Source organism: Triticum dicoccoides, chromosome 2B, assembly GCF_002162155.2.
Source record: "Triticum dicoccoides isolate Atlit2015 ecotype Zavitan chromosome 2B, WEW_v2.0, whole genome shotgun sequence".
Classification (NCBI taxonomy): domain Eukaryota; kingdom Viridiplantae; phylum Streptophyta; class Magnoliopsida; order Poales; family Poaceae; genus Triticum; species Triticum dicoccoides.
In genome coordinates, this window is record NC_041383.1 from 50,856,738 (window position 1) to 50,868,112 (window position 11,375).

Sequence of the window (11,375 nt, forward strand, 5' to 3'; positions counted from 1 at the left end):
CACACGATGCAAGTTTCTTTCAAGATCAGTGCCTATGGGGACACCTTGGAGTGCGATGTGGTTCCTATGTCTGTGTGTCATCTTCTTTTGGGAAGACCTTGGCAATTCGACCGCGGCGTCATCCACAACAGACGAACCAACCACTATAGCTTCAAGATGAAAGTCAAGGAGTATGTGCTTCGACCAATTTCACCAAGCCAAGTGATCGCCGACAAGCAAGCTTCCACCCATCATGGAGATACTAGTGAGAGAGTGAACCACCAAAAAGAAAGTGAGAGCCACAAGCCAAAATTGAGCGCCTCTTCGCCACGAGAGAAAAACTTAGTCCTCCTAGCCACAAAAAGAGAGACGAGAGAAGTGTGTGAGAACCCATCGAGTGTCATCCACTTTGTCCTCCTATGCAAAGATGAGGTGATAAAAACTAACAATCCTAATCCTCTTCCTCTAGTGTTTCCAACTTGTTGCAGGAATTCGAGGATGCCTTTTCCGATGATCTACCTCCCGGTCTCCCTCCTCTACGTGGCATTGACCATAGGATCGACCTTATCCCCGGCGCACCTCTTCCAAACAAGGCTCCCTACCGCGTCAACCCCGAAGAAACTAAGGAGATCCAATGGCAAGTACAACAACTCATCGACAACAGACATGTACATGAAAGCTTAAGCCCTTGTGTCGTTCTGGTTATACTTGTGCCCAAGCAAGATGGTAGTTTTCGCATGTGCTCCGATTGCAGACCTATTAATGCTATCACCATTAATTATAGGCATCCCATTCCTCGCCTAGATGATATGCTAGATGAACTTAGCGGCGCCACCATTTTCTCAAAATTGATCTTAAAAGTGGCTATTATCAAATCTGCATACAAGAAGGTGATGAATGGAAAACCGCTTTCAAAACAAAATTTGGCTTGTACGAGTGGTTGGTTATGCCTATGGGTTTATCGGAAGCTCCCGGTACTTTCATGTGCCTTATGCATTTTGTTCTTCGTCCTTACATTGGAGTGTTTGTTGTGGTCTACTTCGATGACATACTTGTTTTAGCAAATCCATCAAAGATCATCTAAATCATGTTAGGGCTGTTTTGCAAACTCTTCGCAAGGAACGTCTCTATGCCAACATGAAAAAGTGCATGTTTGGTGTTGACAAGCTTGTTTACTTGGGTTTCATTGTTTCCTCAAAGGGTGTCCATGTCAATGAATCTAAAATTGAAGCAATTAAAACTTGGCCCCAATCCACTAATTTGCAACAAGTGCGTAGCTTTCTTGGCCTTGCGGGTTTCTGTCATCGCTTTGTGAAAGATTTTAGCACCATCACCGCACCTTAGCATGCCTTGAGTAAGAAAAATGCTCCTTTTGTTTGGGGACCTTTGCAATCTACCGCTTTTGATGAGCTCAAATCTTTGCTTACTCATGCTCCGATCTTGCTTTACCCAACTTTGACAAAACTTTTGAGGTTCATTGCGATGCAAGTGGTAATGGAATTGGTGGAGTTTTGATGCAAGAAAAACGAGCTATTGCATATTTTAGTGAAAAACTATCCGGTGCTCAACTCAATTACCCCATCTATGACAAAGAATTGTATGCTTTAGTGCGTGTGTTGCATGTTTGGGAGCATTAGCTTAGACCGCATGAGTTTGTCATACATACCGATCATGAGACACTTAAGTACCTCAAAGGTCAAACCAAATTGAATAAATGGCATGCTAAATGGAGTGAATTTATTGAATCTTTCCCCTACGTGATCAAGTACATTAAGGGCAAAGAGAATGTTATGGCGGATGCCCTTTCCTGCAAATGCATGTTACTTACTCAACTTGAATTGAATGTTGTTCGATTTGATCATATCAAAGATTTGTATGAGCCTGATGTGACTTTTGCTACTCCTTATGCTAAGTGTGTGACACATACTTCTTGGGAACGATATTATATCAAAGATGGTTATCTTATGAGAGCTAACAAACTATGCATTCCCGAGTCTTCTCTTTGTTTGTTACTTTTGCAAGAGGCTCATGGAGGTGGACTCATGGGACACTTTGGACGCAACAAGACTTTTGCAACGCTTTCCAAGAACTATTTTTGGCCCAAGATGTTTCACGATGTCGCCCGCTTCACCAACCAGTGCTCTACATGTTGCAAAGCTAAGTCACAATCTCAATCCCATGGTTTACATATGCCTTTACCTATTCCACATCAACCTTGGGAAGATATTAGCATGGATTTTTTGCTTGGATTACCTAGGACTGAAAATGTCAAGGACTCCGTTTTTGTTGTTGTGGATCGATTCTCTAAAATGGCTCATTTTATCCCATGCAATAAGATAGATGATGCTTCACATGTTGCCAATCTCTTTTGTAGGGAAATCTTGAGGTTGCACGGTGTGCCAAAGACAATTGTGTCGGATCAAGACGTCAAGTTCTTAAGCTACTTGTGGAAGACGCTATGCGCCAAGCTCGGAATCAAGCTACTCTTCTCCATGGCGTGTCATCCTCAAACCGATGGCCAAACGGAAGTCACCAATCGAACGCTTGCAACTCTCCTACGCGTGTTGATAAAGAAGAACATCAAGGAGTGGGAGGAGTGCCTACCCATCGCCGAGTACGCCTACAACCGTGCAAGACACTCTACAACTGGCAAGTCCCCCTTCGAGGTTGTCTATGGTTTCAACCCTTTGTCGCCATTGGACATCCTTCCTCTACCGCTTCAAGAACGAGCAAACATGGATGCAAGTGCAAGAGCCGCCTACCTCAAGAAGATGCATGAAGAAACACGTTCCACGATCGAGCGCCAAGTACAATGACTCACTGCCAAGCTCAACATCAACAAGTCTTCGATGGTGTTTCAACCGGGTGATCAAGTATGGATACATCTCCACAAGGACCGCTTCCCCAAGGAACACAAGTCCAAGCTACTCCCGAGAGCCGACGGACCATTCAAGGTGCTCGCATGCTACAACGACAACGCCTACAAGGTCGACATCCCACGTGACAAGTACAACGTTAGCGACATCTTCAACGTCAAAGACTTGGCCAAGTACCATGGTGATGAAGAGCACGATTCATGGACGGATCTCTCCCAAGGGGGGGGGGAGAGATGATGCGGAGCATCCGTCGACTACCCGCACCGACACTCCATCACCACCGCAAGCACCGAGAGGACCAATGACAAGAGCACGTGCACACAACATCGAGAACGAGATCAATTCTATCCTCTTCGAGTTTCGTTCGGTTTCACATGAGAATTGGATTCTACCTCAAAGAGACTCGCTATGCATTCTTAGGCACCAAAAGATGATCGTCAGAAGGAGAAGACGGAGACTCGAGCACCCACAGAGCAAGGGAGAGGAGAGGAGAACGAGAAGAATGAAGAAGGGAGCAAGGAGGTGAAACCCCCTGGACACCCCGGGTGCCCGACCACCCTCCCCTGGGCGCTGCTCCGCCTGCCCCGGGTGCTCGGCCCCTTGGGCTCCGGGTGTCCGGGCCCCTCGCCCAGCCGCCTGCCACCCCCGGGTGCCCAGGACTTGGGCCCCCGGGTGCCCGGCCCTTGCACCACCAACTGCTGGGTGCCGCTGCCGGGTGCCCGGCCACACTCCAGCCAGCCCCTGACATAGCCGGGTGCCCGGCCCCTTTGCCACCGGGTGTCCGGTCCCGCCTGAGCGCAGGTCTCTGACCGGTCCGGGTGCCCAGCCCGTTCCTCCCCGGGTGCCCGGACCCTTCCTCCGTGGCTACGCATTTTAGGGACTTTTTGGTCTTTGTACCCCTCTTTCTCCAAGTTTCGTCCCTAGCCTTTATATACTCTTTACCTAGCTCATTTGGAAGGATAGGAAAGTATTTTAGAACACCAAAGAGAGCTTTGCTCCTTGTATCCCCTCCTCTTGGAGATCAAGCCCCCACCTAGGGAAGAATCCTTTGGATTGTCAAGGCCTCCTCTTGGAGAAGATCATCATCAAGACCTCACCTAGTGGGAAGAACTTACCTAGTGCTATTTTCCTTGAATTGTTCATGTAATCTTGTGGATCTCAAGTATGCTATGGATGTGATATTTGGGTTTGTTTGAGTGTTTTGTGCCGTGTGTTCTTGAGTGTTCTTCCTCCTTTTCCCCCTCCAAGTGTGAAAAGATCCCCTCTAGGGTTTCACCCTACAACACAGTGCCATATGAACGGGAAGAGGTGAAAGAAGCTCTGTTTCAGATGTTCCCTACAAAATCAATGGGGTCGGACAGCTTCCCAACGCACTTCTTCCAGAGACACTGGGATGTTTGCGGCGTTTCCGTCACTGATGCTATTCTTGGTATTCTTCGGGGAGAGGAAAGTGCAGAATGCATTAATGATACACTCCTAGTCCTATCCCGAAGGTATCTAACCCAATACTTTATCTCAATTTCGTCCCATTAGTCTTTGTAATGTGTTCTACAAAATAACATCAAAGGTGTTGGCTAATCGCTTGAAAGAGATTTTGCCCGAAATAGTTTCTGAGTAACAGCCGGCCTTTGTCCCGGGGGAGGATGATCAAAGACAATATTATCTTGGCTTTTGAGTGCTTACATTTTATGAAAAGGAGTAGGTCTAAAAATAACAGCTACTATGCACTCAAGTTGAACATGATGAAGGCATAGGACAGGGTTGAGTGGAGCTATTTGAGGGCAATGATGGAGAAACTTGCCTTTGATGCACCTTGGATTTCGGTTGTTATGAATCTGGTGAGCTCTGTTTCTTTTTCTGTTATGTTCAACGGAACTAAATTGGAGGAGTTTAAACCATCTCGTGGAATTCAACAGGGAGATCCTATCTCTCCATACCTTTTGTATCTCTCCATACCTTTTGTTGTTAGCAGCGGAGGGCCTTTCTTCACTCAAAATCGCATGCACGCAGCAGTTTTTTTTAGTTCCCTTGCCTCGCTTCTGGAGTGTGGCTTATGTAATCTCAGACTCTTGCCTTTGTTTTAGCTTGGTTTGCTTTTTTTCGAACTGCTCCTTTCAGTGAGCTGATTGTATGCAACGATTGTACTTCCTCCGTCCGAAAATACTTGTCACCAAAATGGATAAAAAGAGATGTCAGTATTTGGTTTCATTCGAGCAATGGAAGCAGGGAGGAGCCTCCCTGTTCTTCTAAAAAAAAGAATGCACTATAACGGGCGAAAGAGCGGGAGTAATGACTTTCTGGATATATCCACGTGAAAGATTGGAATTTCAACATACACCATAATGATTTGCACCCATAATTTTCAGAAGAAGAAAAAAAATACGAATTCAAGCTAATGAAATCACAGCCTCTTTGCTGTTGGTGCCAGAATTCTAGAGTTACGATGGCAAAATTAAACTGCGCCTTGGCAAAATTAAACTGCAAGGCTATAGATTGTAATGATACATATCAACCTTTTATCTTTAACACAAGCAACAAAAGTAAAATGCTCCACAATAGCCATCTTGCAGGGGCTAGCAGTTATCATGGAGTCTTTTTTTTAGAAAAGGAGGATGACTCCCGGCCTCTACATCTGGGCGATGCATACGGCCATTTTATTAATTATTCTAACAAGACCTTACAAAGTCATACAACAGTAAGATTAAAGCCGCCGTCTAAGCAATACACCTATCGAGTTGATGAAGGGGCGCATATAACCTGGGCCTAATACCAAACAGACATCGCAGCCAAGCCTAACATCTAAGACCTGAGACCCCAACCTAGCCACTTGCCGGGTCTGGGGCACACACTGGTCCGGCGTGCTCTCAGAGGCCGCCGCCGCTAACTACCACCGCTCCATCTTCAGAACTGTACTGATGCATCAACCTTGCTTGGTCCAGCTATCGTCGACGCCACCACGGCGCCCAACGGCACCTCCTCCCTGCGCGCAAATAGCTGAACACGTCGCGGTCGCCACTGATATACCTCAACGCCATGCTGCCAAGTACCACCAGCCAGCACAGCTTGAAGCCCTTGGAGGATCTGTCGTGCGTAGCACCTACCGACCAGGCATGACCAAGTGTAGCACCTGTCGGTCAGGCATGACTTGACATCTCCATCGAAGCTCCGTGCAAGACGAAGCCGCTCCACCTCCTACCTCTGACTTCCAGCGCTGCTCCATAAAACGATGCTCCCAAGAGAGAAACGACACCGCAGTGCCGCCATTGTTCGGTTTGGAACACCAGATCCTAGGGTTTCCCCCGGAGCAATACGAGTGGGTCGACGGTAGTCACATGACGATGCCTTCATCAAGGTAACGACGTGGAACGCCGCCATCGCCCGCCGTCGGCTCGGTTTTCACCGGCAACTACATCTTCCCGACTCGCAGCTGGTGCCAGATGACGGATCCCGAGATCCGAACACCCAGCCTCAGGCTGACCACCTCTGACGGAAGAGACGACCACCACCACCGGCTGCACTGTTCAGAACAGATCTGATCGAAGGTGTCGCCGATGAAACCAGCAGGCCCTCCATGCCGCCGTCGCCGATCTGAAGGCAGCATGCATGCCATCGCAGCCAAGCTGGTCGCCGCTGACCGCCGCCGCCGCCGCCGCCCGAAGGGCCATCCGCAGCACCAAGCCGTCGCCGTCCGAGGACGGGCCAGCCTCCCACCGCCTGCAGCCATCCGCCGCGCCACAGATCCTAGATCGGTCGCGCCACCACACGCCTTGGGGTCCGCCCCACCCCGGAGACGCGCGAGAGAGGAGATCCTCCGCCACCGCCGTCGCCCCCCGGGCTTAGCCCGGCGGCGTCTTCCGGCGGCGGTGGAGGGAGAGGAGGAGGGAGTTTGCGGCGGCGGCGGCTAGGTTTCTGGCCGCCCGAGTCGCCCTAGTGGGAGTTATCATGGAGTCTTAAGTGCACAAATTTTCCAAACACAAATATCAGCAGTGCAGAGCTTTATAACCCTGTGCTTAATCTGCACAAAATCTTCTAGTAAAAAATACATGAAAATACACTAATGGTGATAACAAATCAGACATGTCATGTATCTGAAACTAAGTGTTTGATAACAGATTTAACACAACTACGGTAACCCAGTGCTCTAAAGTAACATAACATCATGCAATCTAGAGACCAAACCAGTAGGTAGAAACTTTTTTTTAGAACGAAGGCTCGCGAAGAGCCCGACTTTGAATTAACAAAGCCATCAACCGGCCAGAAATTACAGACACACAACAGGCCACATCGGCTCAATGATACAAGGGGGCATTCTAGGGAGCTTACAACTCAACGCCGCGCACTAGCTTGAAAGAAAATTAAAACAAAGCCCAAAGCTTGCACTAGCAGAAGACCGCAACGAACAGGTACCGAGGGAAGCGACCATCAGGCAGGATGAGGACCTGCTAAAACAGAGTGTGGGCATGAACTGGGCTGACGCCTAGGATGAAGAGATCGAAGCATCTTCCTCCTCTCGTGCCGCATAGGGACCCTTCCCTCTCGCCTTGGATCGAAAGGCATCGACCCAGCAGACCTGAGAAGCGCTCACCCTAGAGCAGAAGAGATGCCGACCTCGAGACCTGGAGCAACCACAGAGCACCACCCCAAAGCCAATGAGCACACAACATCCTCCATACTGCCGCACCTTAGGACACCAGTAAGCTGCATGAAGGCCACCGGGAGTAGCTGCTGAAGAAAGGCCAGCAAGGGCATCAAGGAGGACCGCAGAACGTCGAGGAGCAAGACCCGTCGGCCATTGAAGAAAGAGAACCGGGAGTCCACAACCGGGACGTGTTGCAGTTGCTGGGAAGGGGAACCCTATCCCCTACCGCCGGATCGAAGGCGCCGTACCGCCAGCCTTGTGCTAAACACGTCGCAACCAGTGTGCTCCACCCATGAGGGGAACGGAGACAATGCCAGCCATGCCAATCCCGACGGAACCGCCACCACCAGACAACCAAAGCCGCCCAAAGCTCCAACCTTTGACCCACCTCACCCGAACACAATCCCTCCCCAGGCGGCACCTCCAAGGAGGAGCACGACATGAGACGCGCCGTTGCCGCCCAATCCTAGCCAGATTTTGGGCTTTCACCCGGGAGGGGAGAACGGGGGTGGGGAGGGAGGACCTTCGGCTGCACCTCCAAGGAGGAAGAACGGCGCCTATGGCGTCGCTGCCGCCGGGCCGGACAAGCCAACCAACGGTTTCCCGCAGTCCTAGACCTCGCCACCGAGCACACACCAGCTCCAGATCCGGCGCGCATGGCACTAGAGACTGGAGACAGGGTGCAGAGGGAGTCAAAAAGGAGGGAACCAAACCTCAGATCCGACGAGGAGGGGGGACTCCGCGCCATAGCCAACCCCCGCCGGTGGCGGTGGCTCACCACCCGCGTGGTCGAGCACGCCGACCAGAATCACCCGCAACCGGCTCCAGCCGAGGAGGAAGCCGTTGCCTCGCCAAGAAGGGCCGCCACTGCAGATCCGGGGGCGTCCGCCGTAGGTAGAAACTTCACGGACATCATCCCACATAAGCATGGGCTTACCTTGCTGTGTACCAAACAAGGAGGCCACGACATGACGTAGGGATGGACACAAACATAACTCTGACACTGGCCCTCATAGAGCTGATGCACCTCTGTTGTTTCCAGGCATAATGATAATATCCACTCTGGGGAAGTACTATAATTCTGACATTCAGCGTACGCATGGCAGTCGATCGACAGGTACACAAAGCCATCAATGACAGCCAAAATTCTTGCTTCAGCATGAACTACCATTGAACACTTGATGACCTCAACAATCTTGCGCAACGGAAACGACTTGTCCAGCATCCATCTCTCCACACCATCACCATCTTTTCCCCACAACCAAACAAAAAGATTCTGCTCCTCGTCATATATGTCGCCCTCGACATTTAAGTGCACGATACAGAGCTTCCCTTCCTTGGTCTTGCCAAGCTTGAATGTACTCCCTCTGTAAACTAATATAAGAGCGTTTAAATTACTAAAATAGTGATCTAAACGCTTTTATATTAGTTTACGGAGGGAGTAGTAAAGATCATCCAGCCTTCTTTCAAGGGTGGCGGCACATCAATTAGGTAGAACTGAGATGTTGCTGTATTGAGCACTAGCATACCGGAGGCTCCCTTCCCCAATGTCCAGTACACGAATCCATCAACCACCTTGCCACGTTTGAAGGAGCTGGCGTCATTGGGCACCAGGGCCCTTGTTTCCACCCATGGAAAAATCTGCCACTTCATGGTGTGTGATGAGAACACGGCGATGCGCGCCCGCGTCCACGAGCGGTTGCGACGGACACAGACCACGCGCTGCAGCCCCTGCTCCTCCTGGTGGGAGAGCGTGTGGAACTCAAGGTAGCTGCCGTCGGACAAGATCTGGGTGTCGGGGAAGAGGGACAGGGCCTGCCTGAATGGGCTGTAGCTGGCTCACTGCTTCCGGTGGGCGATGTGGATCTCGCCGTTCAAGCTGTATTCGAACTGCCATCCAGGGTGGTCGGCGGGAGGGCAGCGCATGCTGCGGGTCTAGAGGAAATCGGCGTCGCGGAAGGCGGCGGCGAGGCCCGGGTCTAAGAGCATCTCCAGCCGCGCCCCCAACAAGCCCCCCGGTGATTTTTCGGCCGCCGGCGCCAAAAAATCGGCCCAGTCGTGCCCCAGGGGCTCATTTTTCGCCGGCTCGGGCCGAAATTGGCGCCGGCGGACCCAACCCGAACCCGGCGCGCTGGGGGTCGCTCGGGGGCGCCGGGCAAATCTTTTATGGCGCGAAAGCGTCGTGGGCCAACCGAGTCAGCGACTCGGCTCCCCTCTCGCCGCTTCGTCGTCTTCATCGCCTCGTTTTCCGTGGCGAATCAATGCCAAAGCTGCGCGCGTTGCCGCGCCGGTCAGCCTCCATTGATGCCTCACGGGCGGCGCAGTGAAGTCCGGGCGACGCGCGTTCCCTCGGCCGCCACGTCTCTCGCCACGCGTAACGCGCCGGCCAGCCTACCGCGTGGCGCTTCCGCCTATATAAGCCGAGAACCAGCGCGCCGGACATACGCACGCACACTACACCGCCGACGCGCCCACTTCTCCCTTTTCCTCCTCTCGCCGTCTCCAGCTCAGAAGGATGGCCGAGCGCTTCCCAGGCGACGGCGCGGTGGCGAATGGTTTCGGCCGCCGCCATCTGCACGAGGACGAGGCTCGCCTCCTCTTCGAGGTCGAGTACCCGGCCCCGCCGGACATGCGGGTGCCCGGGTCGTGGAGGATCAGCGCCAGCGGCGTGCCGGTGCCACCACCGCCCACCGGGGCGATGCGGCGTGCGGAGATCGCACGCATCCGCGCGTCCCTGCCGCGGGCGGCGAGGGAAGGCCCGCGGTACACCCCCGACAGCCCGCTCTGGGAGCCCTATTTCCGCCGCCGACACGCCGGGCAGATCGAGGTGACGAACGACGTTGTGCCCTCCGGCAGGCTCAACTCCGAGGGCCGGCGCCGGTGGTGGGGTGTAATCGACCGCACGTTGGAGGCCGTCCTCGAGTACATCAAGGGCGGCAACACGCCGCGCCTCGAGTACCCCGCTCCCCCGACCTTCTCACGCCGCCGTGGGAGCTCCTGGACGCCGAGGCGCATGGAGCGGCCCGGCGCGTCCTCCTCCTCGTCCGGCCGCTCGTCGGGCTCTCCCTGCCTCCGCCCTGTCAAGCCGGAGCCCCAGGACACGTCGGTCAGCTCGCGCACCCACAGCTCCTCCGGCGTTCGCATCGGCGACTCCACCCCCCATCCGGCCGCTTTGTCCTCGTCGAGCCCAAGCCGGAGTCCAGCCTCCCCCCGAAGTACGAGGAGATAGCCCGGCGTGGCTTCTCCGGTGAGGACGCCCTGCAGTGGGCGCGGGACGACTACCTCCGTGACGAGATGGTCCGGCAGCGCCGGGCCCTGGAGGATATGGAAGCCCGCAAGCGCGGGCGCGAGGACGAGCACGGCGTCGTCATCACTACTGGAATCAGAGGATTTTCCATCAGCCCCTTCTTTGTCGTCTGCTAGCGGACGACAAAGAAGGTCTTTGCTATCAGTTTCCAAAAAACAGACGGCAAAGAACTGGCTGATGGCTGATGGCAAAGATCATATTTACCATCAGCCAGTTCTTTGCCGTCTGCTAGCGGACGGCAAAGAAGCTTTGCCGTCGGCTAGCGGACGACAAAGAGGGAGGGGGCCCCACTGATGAGCTGCTCAAAAAAACTTAACGGCCCCCCCTCTTTGCCGTCTGCTAGCAGATGACAAAGAGCAAAAAAGCGGACGACAAAGGGGGGCGGACGGCAAAGATTTAACTTATCTAACAGCGGCCGTGCCCCACCCCGCCCCTCTCTCTCTGTTTCTCTCCCTCTTCACACGCGCGCCGCCGCCCCCACCACTCTCTGCTGCCCCGTCGCCCCACCACCCCGCCACCCCACCGGCCCCCCGCCCCGGTGCCACCGCGGCCCCGTCGCCCCCGCCGCCCTGCC

The 11,375-nt window shown here is 53.3% G+C and overlaps 1 pseudogene; it reads right to left on the reverse strand.

Moving 5' to 3' along the window:
* Positions 1 to 8,302: 8,302 nt before the first annotated feature.
* Positions 8,303 to 11,375, reverse strand: part of LOC119360407 — an 11,071-nt pseudogene continuing 7,998 nt past the window's right edge.